Source organism: Alexandromys fortis, unplaced genomic scaffold (assembly GCF_014885135.2).
Source record: "Alexandromys fortis isolate MF-2015 unplaced genomic scaffold, M_Fortis_MF-2015_v1.1 scaffold_190, whole genome shotgun sequence".
Lineage (NCBI taxonomy): Eukaryota > Metazoa > Chordata > Mammalia > Rodentia > Cricetidae > Alexandromys > Alexandromys fortis.
Genome location: NW_026068059.1, coordinates 275431 through 288123, shown reverse-complemented (window position 1 = coordinate 288123; position 12693 = coordinate 275431).

Genomic DNA, 12693 nt, shown 5'->3' with positions numbered 1-12693 from the left:
TTCTCAGTGATCATGTGTTTTTCTGCAGTGCCCTGAGCTCTCTGCAGCTGGGTCATGGCCATCTTATTGCACTGACACATCCTTAGGTCTTAACAGAAAGCTTGGCTCATAGTAGGCCCTAAAAATCACCTGCTAACAAAACAGAAGAGCGTTGGAGTCGTACTACCGAGTCTGCCCTGATAATGTAGTATTTCCACAAACTTCTCATTGTGGGAAATTTCCCTTTCTGAGCTTGAGTCCTCCTCCATAAAATGAGGAGAAAACTACCCCATCCTTCGGTGCAGGCACACACACGTATCGGCCTGTATCTGCGCATGTATATATGTGTATAGAAGACACGCTGATTTGCTGTTACTCGGCTACCATCTACCTGTTTTAGTTTTTGAGACAAGGTTTCTCTATGACCGGGAACTCGCCAAGTGAGCAAGGCACACTCTCCAGGGTACTTCAGGAACCATTCTGTCTTTGTGTCTCAGTACTGGGGTTAAAAGAGTGTGCCAACACACCCAACTCTTCCACTTGGGTTCTGTGAATCAAATGTAAGCAATTGGCTCTCCCTAGACCCAGAAGGCAAAGTCTTAGCTAGATTGCTGTGACTCCTAATCAGGACGCATGTGAACTGCTCAGTGCATGGCACAACAATACAGGTCTACAGTGGCTGCTCATTTTGTCTTTTAAACTCAATGCTTTCCATTCCAAAAGATTTTTTCCTGCGTCTTTGGAAGCTCATAGAGTGGTGGTAGAGGAAAGGCAAGGCAATGAAAGGCATGTTCTCTAGAGTGTGGCAATGTGGACTTGTCGTGTCAAGTGTAGGCACAAAAAGAGTAAATGCTGTCTTGCAGATATCCAGAACAGTGATGGGAAACAGAACAGAAATGGAGCATAGAACCGCAGCATTACAAGGGCAATGGGACAAAGCATAGACGCACAGCAGTATGGACATCAGTCAGGGATGCCCTACATCTAAGCATCTGGTGAATAAACCATAGATGGCAAATCGAGGTATACAGTATATAGTTAGCATCAAAGAAAGATGGCACTGGGGAATTTATTAACAACTATTGCATATGGGACAATGAGTAGGGACGTGTGTATGTATGTAGAGAGAGAGTGGTAGACATATAGAAAATGTTTACAATGTTGTCACATGGCACATCTCAGGCTCTAGTGAGACTGTTGGGGTTTCTACTCAGCTTCTTCTATTTCCTGACCCCCTGAGAAGGCACACTACTTGAAATTTCTCGTGGTCATTTCCTGATCTGAAACCAAGAGGGCAGCAGCAGTTGTGCCTCGCAAATTTCTGTGGTCATCAAGCTGTTCGGTGTATACAATAACCCTTGGAAGGCCGAGGTAGTGATTCAGTGGTAAAAGCACTTGATGTGACAGCAAGAGGACCCAAGTGCAACACCCAGGATTCATGTCAAGCTACGCGGGACTGCATGTCTCTGCAACTCCAGCATGGGGGAGAGGGGGAGCATCAGCAGATCTAGGGAGCTTGCTGACTGCATGTCTCTGCAACTACAACATGGAGCGGGGGCATCAGCAGATCTAGGGAGCTCGCTAGCCAGGTGAAATGGGGAGCTGCTGATGTAATAATAGGCCCTGGCTCAAAAATACTCCATGTTTTGGAATATTATTTTAACTGTAAAGATGTGTTATGTTTGCCTATGCTGACGAATACTACCTTAACGGTGTAAAGGCACGCTACCTTTGTTTCTGCTGCATTTGTTTAATTATGTAAGGCTGTGTTGCATGTGTTTCACTTTGCCTGCCTAAGGCACCTGATTGGTCTAATAAAGAGCTGAATGGCCAGCAGCTAGGCAGGGAGCAGAATAGATGGGACTGGCTGACAGAGAGAATAAATAAGAGGAGAAATCTAGGCTCAAGGGGGAATGAGAGAAGAGAGGAGAGAAGTGAGGAGAGAATGAGGGAGAGAAAGAGGGAGATGTCCGTAGCCAGCCAGTGAGCAGCTAGCCAGCAGACACAGAGCAGGTCGTTCAGAAAGAAAGGTAAAAAGCCCCAAGGCAAAATGTAGATGAAGAGAAACAGGTTAATTTAAGCTGGAAAAAAAAAAGCTAACCAGAAATGAGTATAAGCTAAGGCCGAGCATTTATAACTAATAAACGTCTCACTGTCATGATTTTAGTGGCTCTAAAAGAAAAACCTGGTACAAAGAAAGAAAGAACAGAACAGAAGAAGACTCCCTACATCATCCTCCAGCTTCTGCATGCATGAACATGGATGTTCACATCTGCACACAAACATGCACATACAACATCTCATGCACGCACACACAATCATGTGGCATGTATACATGGTAGGGGGCTCGTTAGACTTTACTGCTGTAGGGAAATTTTGCACTTACTCATTCTTTTTAAAAGTAAAGGAGATGATGAGCCAAATGCCAGCTCCATTTTTGAGGGGAAAGAATGAGGTTTGGAAATCGTTTCTGCCACTTATGAGTTTTATTGGTCCCAACTGAAAATAGAAGTAGGAAGTCCCAGCTCCAGAAGACGTGCGATGAGCCACCCATTCAAGACAAAGTATCAACAGTGACCATGCAAATGGCAAACCTCTAACCACAGGCAATGAGAATCCAGGAGCCTCAGCATTTAACGCCAAGCCAGGGCAGCAGAGGTCAGGGTCCCTCTTCTGGGAAATGGGGAACAGCATAGCTCAGTCCATAAAGTGGTTGTCATATAAAAACAAGGACCCAGCCTACAAGCATACCACCCCAAACACTGGATCTCTCTCCAGAAACTGGGATCAATGAAACAGCTGTACTGGAGATCACATGATCAACCCAGTGGCTAATTCCTGCTGAAAAATTCCTACTGGAGAGCTGAGTGAACCTTCCAAACTAACCATTCAGCTTAAGCATTCCCACAGGCCACCAATGACCGCACTGGCCGAAGCCGCCAGCATATGTCCCTCCTATTCATCTCTGTTTGCGTCCTTCCCGCACTACACTGTCCTGTCGCATGTGTGTGACCCTCTAGGGAGAGCACCGTTCCTTCCACCTCCACCTGACAAATTCTCCCTAATCTGCATGCCAGCTACAGGCTACTTCCTCTGTGGAGACCCCCCCCCCTCCTCCTCCAGGCTGTAAGCCAAATCCACTTCTCTTAGGCAGCAGACAGTTTCTGCTTTGAATTAGAATCGTGTACTATCTGCCTTTTGTCCTCCACACAGCGACACACTTCTTTTATGAGACCATAGTTACATTTCAACCATATTTCCTTTTTCCAATCATCAGCAGTGTGTGTGTGCACGCATTTGCGTACATGTGTGTGTGTATTGTTGTTATTTGACAGATGCGTGGAATAAAAATTCGTGAAGAAAGGAAGAAATAAAAAAGTTAATTTATAAACATCTTACCAAGAGTCAGACTCAGTTTTGTAATAAAGACCAAGCTAACCATAAGGTTAGCATTAGCAATCATGAGCATGAATTAGCACTTATCAATACCAGGAGCCAAGAATGAACTAATATCAAGGAGAGTGAGGCAGTGGTGAATGAAAGACTCATATCTGCACACACATATACACATACACTCACACACCGAGCCCATATAGCCAGTGCATGGGACGTGCATTTGTCAAACCCCAGCCCAAATATATAATTGCAATCCATGAATGACAGAGGGAAAGACATTACAGTAAGTTGTGAGAACACAAACAAAGGGACAAGATCTAATTGGGGGCAGGTCATGAAAGGCTTCCTCGGGGAACTGATGTTTCAATTCAGATTTGAAATGTGGATAGCAGGGGCTCACGGACAGTGCTGCGGCTTGATGGCAGGGAACGGAACAGAGTGGCCATTAATGGCATCTTGCCCTACAATCAGTTTCTAAGACTGATCCACACGGCATCCACATGGATGCCATCCGTGCTAATCATTTTGAGTGTGTATCGAAGAAAGGGAGGCAGGCTGTAAGAGGAATGGCTGAAAGAAGAAAAGGGATAAAGGAGGAGAGAGATAAGACTCGAGGCTGGGGGTGGGGAATAGCTCGATGAATTAATAATAAGCCCGGGTGTGTAAAGAAGAAAAATCACAAGGAAAAATGAGGTGATCTTGACGATGCCATCAGTCTTTAAACCTTTCACTGGGACTATTTTGTTTTTGCAGTTAAACCTTGAAGTTAAAAGAAAATCCCACTGTGCCTTACATGCCAACAGGCAACTCTGTATCCGCACCCGCAGCCAGTGTGAGAGGGGTGATTGCCTGGGGAGTGTATGGAATGTCGGCAGTCCAGAGAGTCATAAGGTTAGGTGGGATCAAAGGTGAGAGGTGCGGCCAAGCCTTGATGTCTCGGGCCCAGGCTAGATTCTGTATATAAGCTCTGCTGGCACGACACTTGTGGAAGCAGCTGGGATGGTGGGTGGCACCTGGACAAGGAGAAGGCAGGTGGAGGGGTCCTGATGGCGTCTAGGTTTTTTTTTTCCAGAGCTTAATACCGCAAGAATTAAAAAAGGAGCCAGAGAAGGCACAGCAAGACTTCCGAGACAATGCAGTAAAGGTTTGATATGCATGGTGAACTGTCTGCAGAGTGCTGGCCTGGGCTCCAGGAGACTGCACGCAGGCTTTAGAGACCTGGCTAATTACTGGATTTCCCCACGTGAGCAGATGAACTTGTCTAGTTTTGCCAGCACGGTCACATGGAGATGCCTACGGCAGAGAGAATTCCAGGTGGGTCTACCTGTGCATCTAGACTCCAGTGGGTCTGGACTTGGAGATCGGCAGAATAAGGGGAGAGTGCCGAGTGTCTAGACGAATGAGAACATGGAATAGAGAAAGGAGAAGCGTCGTGAACAAAAGAGGAACATTGTCAGCTTAACAGTTTCGCAAAGCTAAATGGTGTCAGGAAACACGAATAAAAGTGATTTATCCAGGCCCCTCCCTTTCACCTTCACGTGTCTTCCACCTTGTCAAAAGATCTGTCTTGGGAGAATCCTGCTCTAAGCTCTTACGACTTTACAGTCTATAAGGCTCCTTTATTAAAGCGCTAATACCCCTGGGAAGAACCCACCTTATTAAATAATATCTCAAAGAAGGATTAATCCATCAGTTATTCTCATAGGTACCGAGAAGAATCCTGAGGCCCTAAAGGGAGGATGTGGGGGAGAGCCGAGGGTTGGGCAGAGGCACTGAGGTGAGGAGTGGGAGAGCCCTGTGGGAAATCTCCTCCAAGTTCATCGCTGTGGGAGAGCATCTGTTGGCTCCTGAAGAACAGCGCCCACTCTGACACAAAGGTGCTACGTGCACAAATGTTTGATCCCAAAGGACTCATGCGCATCAATTATATAATAAAAATCTACCATATGAAGGGCATGTGTTCTTTAGTAGCCATGAAACTTCACATGGTTGGCTATTTAGCCAGGGGCAAGAAAAGAAGAAGCTGAACCAAGAGGGTGTGGCGATCTACTTAGTGCACACATAGCTGCTTCGCCTACTGTCCACTATCGCGAAGGGGTTCAGCTGGCTGATATTGAAATCGAAACGCAGTTTGGTAAATCCCAGGTCATTAATGCTTTACTTCCAAACTTCATCTCTCTTTGTCTCTGTCTCTGTGTCCCTGTCTCTCTGTGCGTGTGTCCTCCCTCCTTTGATTTCTCTCTCACACACACTCTCTTTATACATTTATATACACAGAACACATACATACCATTCACATTTACGCAAGGATGCAGAAACCGATAAACTTTGAAACTTCTTTATGACGTAACTTTATCTGCAACAGCAATAACTCTTCATCTGGAAAGAGGACTCGCTTGCCCAGTGAAGAAGCCCGTCATCGCCGCAGAGCACTCTAGGCGGGCTAAAATGGAGACCAACTCTCATACAAGATCACACAGGCAACTGAGTACAACGACTTGCTTTTGTATGACTTTTAAAGCTTTCAAAACCTACTTTTAAATGTGGCCTGGCATTGGGTCAATAGTGATTATCCTTTGACCTCTGGAGTTCGGGAGACACACTCAATAAATCACGGGCTACATACTCTGTGATGTTTTAAACGAGAAATGTCCCCAATAGGCTCAGCCACTTGAGCCAGTGGGCCTCCACGTGGCGCCATTGTTTGGGAAGGTGCAGCTTTGCTGGAGGAAGAACATATATCACGAGAGGTGGGTGCTGAGGGGTTAAGGCCTTGCTCTACTTCCAGTTTAATTTCTGCTTCTTGTTTGTGGTAAAAGGAAGTGATCTCTTAGCTTCCTGCTCCTGCTGCCAAGCCTGATTCTTGCTGCCATGATTCCCCAACGCCATGGACTCTTATCCCTCTGGAACCACATGCCTAAATAAACTCTTCTTTGAATGTTCTCAGTCATGGTGGTTTCTCACAGCAAGAGAGAAGTAACGAAAACAGACCATTTTCTCCAAAGGTCTGCAGAAGGCTTCTGTAAGCCTCCTTCAGAGAGGTAGCTCAAAATTAACTGAGTATGTTGGGTTGGTGGCATTCAGAATTTTTTCATTTAGAATTAGGCAAGATCATTTTGTTGTGTGTCCTTGAGACCAGTTCTCTCTATCTTTCTTAAACTGGCCTTAAATTCATGACATTCCTCCTGCCTCAACCTCACAACAACTAAGATTACAGATATGCATCACACAACTGGCATGGAGGTGTGTGTCTTTTTAAGAAGACATTCAGGATTTTCAAACCATGAAGACGCCTTTTTCTGTCATCATAGGACTTTTACAATGAACGATACGATCTTGGTATTCATGAGGTCAAGTTTGATCCCTGTATATGCCCAACTGTTTCTACCACACAGACACTTGTCTGTCTTCATTATATGCTGTGATATTAACCAGGAGCCTCCAAGAAATGCCATTGTTTAAAAGAAATGAGGACCTCATGCCTTTCATGGTGCACATCTTTGACTTATCTATTTCGCTAGATGATTCAAGAGCCAAGCATGCTGCTGTATCAAAGAATGAGCATTCTCCTAAAGTGAGTGCGTTTTATTGGGACTAGGAAGACAGCCCAAAGAGTGCGCTTGTTTTCTCCACCCAGTGACTCTTTCGCAAATGTGTTTTAATGCACTTGACATAATTATGCATAAGAACAGATGGAATGGAGTCAGAGGTAACACAGAGCATCCGAGAGCCATTTTGATTTGACTTTCGAATGCAAAATTCTCCATCTATGCTGTCTTGCCACGTTCATTATTTTCGCTTACTAGGGAACACGCCGGGTAGTCATCCTTCAGTAGGATCTCTCAAATCCATCTCTTACCATTGTCAAGATATCGCTTCTCTTTTCCATCAGGTAGAAACCTACCCTACTAATTTTCCTGGCACTGAATGTTCCTTAGGACCCGCATGTCTTTACACTCCTGCTTCCTCTCACTGGGTGAGCACCTTGGGGGCTAGGTTATGTGTTACTTATTGTTGCAGTCCCAGGATATAATAAATCCTCAATTAATGTTTACTGGATGAGTTAAACACAAAGTACATAGCAAATAATTGAAATGCTATAGAGCCAGTTGGTTCTATAATTTTTTTTTAAGTGTTGGTTTAACACAAACTATTATACTGCTTTGGGCAAGCAGGTGAGTAGTTACTTGCAAAGCTGATGTATATAATTCTGTGCGTTGTATTACAATGATGTGATTAAGCTAGCCTAATTTGAATGAAAGACTCTCAGACCATTGGTGCTATTTACATCCTTGATGATATTCCTTGAAAGACTTCGTGTGTTAGTCAAATACTTAAAGCCTTGATTTTTACAACAGTGGTTTTGGGGCCAAACAATAGGACCCATCAAAAACACCCAATCCAGCTTTGCAGTTTCCCTGACTGTTAGACTCTCGATTTGCTTCATCATTGACAACATGGCAAGATGGGAAATGACAAAGCAGACAAAGGACCACAGAGGCAAAAGAGTAAGATACACGGAGAGCATACACAGGATAAAACTGGTATGTTAAGAAATTTCTTCCTCTTGAATTCTTGTATCAATTTCTGGAAATATACATAAAATCTCAATTCTTGTTTCACAAATTCCAAACCATCATTATGCATACACAGTAACTTTGTAAAAAAATCATTATCAATTTGTAGGATGGCATAGAAATTGTTTTACTACAGGAGGTAAGATCTGTTGACACACTGGACTCTGATTACTATATTTAGCAAGCTAAAATCCAATGGCAGGGCCCTAACTCAACATAGGCTAGACGTCAAAGGGAAAGCTTTTGCACCTTAAGTCTTTCAGTGGAATTCTAAATTCATCTGGGTTTATGTACATAGCCAATAGCAAGGTGGATTTGAAATTAAGCAGTTTTATGACTTTAAAGCAATTGTGTGTACATGTGTATGATAGGCACGTTTCGTGGGGGTTTGTGTCTGTCTGTGACATGCATGCCTACCTGTGCTCTTCTGCATGAGGTCAGAAGCTGGCACAACACCTTCCTTCGGCACTCTTTATTTAGTGAGGCAGATTCTTCCCCTGAACCCAGATGCAGCTGTTTCTGCTAGTCCCTCTGGACTCCTGTCCTTGTAGAGCTGCAATCTCTGCCTGGAGAGAGAGTTCAGGTGGGCTGCCACATCCACCTGGCTTTTGCATGGCCCTCTGAACACCGGCCCGCGGGCTTGCTCAGCAAGCCTCTTATCCACTGAGACATCTTCCCAGCTCTCAGATTTGTTTTCCCTTTTCATTCTTTCTTTCTTTTTTGGGTGGGAGGCAGTGTTAAGAGATCAAGAGGCCTTGTCTTAATCCTGTGACCTGCACTCGATTTAGGATTCAAAAAATTAAAAACAAATTCTCCAAGATCTCTGCTAGAACCTTGAACTCAGAGTCTAAAGAACAGAGTTCTAATGTACATCTTCACGTTGTCTGTTCCTTCCTCCAACATCCCCTTTATCAAGATGAGACAGTGTCTCATAGGTGTTGTGCGCACAAGGTATTAGGGTCACCCTGACCTTTTGGAGTCAACCATAGGTGATACTTTTGGGGCTGTGTGTGTGTGTGTGTGTGTGTGTGTGTGTGTTAGAATTTGCCAGACACTCATATCTGGAAATCCAGATGCATATAGGTTCAGAAAAATTCTTAGATGTTTATGTATCTGGGAGTGGTGTCTCATGCTGTGATCCCAGTGTGTGAGAGGTTGAGACAGGGTTTCCATGAGTTTAATCCAGCCTCTCTCCAAACCAAACCAACCAAACAAACAAACAAGTCCTAGAAATCAGTGTCCTTGGAGAAAGTTAAAGGAACAGCCTTTGTTTATCATAGTGAAGAGAAGTTCAGGGAGGACGAAACCACAGTTTTGAACTGGAGCAGCACTTCACAGTATGTCCTGTCGGGATCCGCAGCAGCGCCTGGCAGCCTGTAAGATATGCCAGCCCTGGTCTTGCTCCCACATGTACAGAGTGAAAAGTTCTCCTTGGGGCCAAGCAGTCAGTGTCTAGCTGTCCTTCGGGGTCACTGCTGAGCCCAGCGGTGGTGTGGAAAGCAACGGTGGCGAGACAGTGAGCTGTCCTGACCTTTGGAAGGGGAAAGATGGCTGCATGGGTTTGACAGTACTTACACTTCCAGCTCTTAGGTACCAGGAGCAAAGGAGATAAGGATGCGCAAAGGCATGCAGACTGAAGGACAGCCTAGGATTCATCTCAGGAAGCCTCCCCTTTTCCTCTCTTTCCTCCCTCCCTTTTTTCCCTTCCCTCCTTTTGTCTCCTTTCTTCCTTTCCTCTCAAGTAAAGTACAGATAGAGTCAGATGGTGCTTTCTATGTGTGGCTGTATCTTGATACGACACGCATACATGGTATGAAGATGAACTTCCCAAGGGGGCGATGGTAGAATAAGAAATGAAGCCACACTTGCAGCCTTTTTGTGTATTGGTTTTCAGTTCTGGAGATCTCATCAGTGACTACAGCTCCAGGGGACCTGTTGCCTTCTTCTGGCTTCCGTGGGCACCAGGCATGCATGCGGTGCACACATATATGTTTTGCTTCTTTGGGGTAAGTTTGAGTGAATCTGGTGAATTAGAAAACTTAGAGAAATATTTACATACCTAATAAACTTATTTTGGGAGGAAAAAAAGAAGACGTGAGTTTCCTGTGGATAGCACATAGTTTAAAAGCCAGGCCTGGTGATGAATGCTTCCCATACCTGCTCTGGGGAGGGGGAGAAAGGTGAATTCATAGGGCTTGCTGGCCAGCCAGTTTAGCCTAGGTGGCAAGCCCCAGACCAGTAAGAGACCACATCTAAGAAAGAAGAAAAGATAATGGTGCCTGAGAAATGATCCCGGGGTTGGTCTCTAACCTCCACACACAGACATAGGTGCCCTCACACACACACATAGGTGCCCTCACACACACACAAATGCATTGCAAACACACAATAAAGTAATATAAAATAGTTGTAAGAGACTGGGATCTGACTTGCCTGAATCTAAGGATGATGAAATGGGTATTTGGCAGGGCCACGTGTGAAATTTAAAACAGAGTCATGTAGTAAGGCAATGTGGGTCGGCACTTGGTGGGGAATCTCTGTCAGCCAATGATCTTTAAGAGGTGGGGCCAGGTTAGGGCGTGACCTTTACTTGGAGAAAAATGCCCAGCTGCCCAGGGTTCGTTCTCTCTTCTTCTTCTTCTTCTTCTTCTTCTTCTTCTTCTTCTTCTTCTTCTTCTTCTTCTTCTTCTTCTTCTTCTTCTTCTTCTTCTTCTTCTTCTTCTTCTTCTTCTTCTTCTTCTTCTTCTTCTTCTTCTTCTTCTTCTTCTTCTTCTCTCTTGTGGTTCCCGTGATACACATCTGAGGTTGGACTTTTTTTTTTGTGAGTTTGCCCCTTATAATAAAGAAAATATAATTTGTTTATCTTGGAGTTAGCCTGGGTCTCTTCAACCCGCCTCATTCAGACACTGCTAAATGTTTTCTAAGAAGATGAATATTAATTTTGTTCATAGAAATGTAAGGCTCTGCAACAATTATCCCCCCTCTCTATTTGTGAATGTATTTCTACAAAACTGAATTCAATTCAGAGGAGCAAACTTTAGGGGGCAGGTGGACACACAGGTGCGACACCCACAAGGATGATGAAGGGGTTTGCTTTAGTATGTGCAGCCTGATGAAGGGAAGGCACTGGGAGGATGTCCCTTTCCCCTTTCACTCTCTGAAGGATTGATGAACAGAGAGGAGATCAGACACTATGGATCACGAGGGCATATGGAGGAGGCCTCGGTGGTTTCGTCTAGGGAACTCATATTTAAACCATCTGAGCCGGACTTTCTGATCAGAGAGGTGAGTGTGGGTGAGTTCCTCACCTCTGAAAGTCTGTGAACCTGCAATTCAAAAGGAAATTTGACCCAAACATCTGCAGTCCGTTCTGGACGTTCTGTTTTTCTGTTAACTGGGTATCCAAAAGCCTGGGGTATGTGTACCCTAAGGGTCTTCTAGAAAATGCAGCTATAATTACTTCTAAAAATCTTTGCAAAATAAATACGGCAACTGCTATGTATTTCATTGTATGTATAAGCTGAGTCAAGTACAGAATACTTTGAAAAACATTAGCTACAGAAAGGTGGGTTGTTCTGTTTTTAGAAATTATGAGAGCATGATAGTTAAGGTAGGTTAACTTTAGGAAGAAAAGTGGTTTATTTGCCTTGCAGGTTTCGAGGCTAAAGGTTCCTTCCAACTACACACTGCAGGCTCTTCCGGGACCTTCTCTTGGCTACATCACTTTCTGGCAGAAGCATGAGCGGGAGGAAGAGATAAATACCTGAAACAGGAAAGATTAGGCAGGCCCAGGCTCGGGCTTTTGTTATAATCTTTTAAGAACTAATCAGGTTTCCACAAGAAATACCTTCATGCTTCTAAGGGCACACCCCCAAATAGCTCACGGGTATTCAAATAGGCCCACAGCTTAAAAGTTCCAAACCACCTCTCCACAGTGTCAGCTGGAAGAATGCAGGAACCCTGGGGCAAACAAGCCACACTCAAACCATAGGGATAGAATTGGATCTAGAACCTAGGGCCTTTCACTCATGAGGACAACACTTTCAACGGGTCTCTTGAACTTCATGGCTTGGCATATGGGTCAAAATTCTCCCCACTGAGGGGTAAGATAGTTTGTTTATTCAAGTCTAGTGTCGTTTACACTTATAAGCCCCTGTCCTTTTTTTCCCCCGAGTTCATGTATTGCTCTTCGGGTAGAGCAGGAAGCTGCAGAGGGCCCTGCTCTCAGGGTCTGCATGAGACTGGTTATTCTTTGGTTGATTATTCTGTTGTCGACTAGGTCATGTTTTCCCATTAGCTACCACACTCTGGTAAGAGTAAGGGCATCTGCTGGATCCAAGAAATACTCATGGGCTTGTGTGTGTATTACGGTGTAACTGGCCTTCTTCTTTCTTTTGGTGCTAGTACACTATGGTATCAGTCCTGGCCCATCCACATAGCATCTGGGAACTGTTCACAGTCTCCATGGGAAGCATTTTAACCAATCCGAGCATCAGTAAGACAATGAACTCTTTCCAGGGTCCCTTTAGCACTTGAATTTATTTCAAGATCAAAAGTGAGCAGATTGACTGATGTTGGAAATAGCACTGGTCTTTTGGCAATTATTGCTCCAAACAGTAACCAGAAAGTTGAGAGGAGAAGCCTACAATGAGAGTTTCTAGTGGGCAAGATTAAACAATTTAGCTTATAACTAAAGACAAAGGATATAACCAAAATTAGACTTAAATCTCATGCCTGAGAT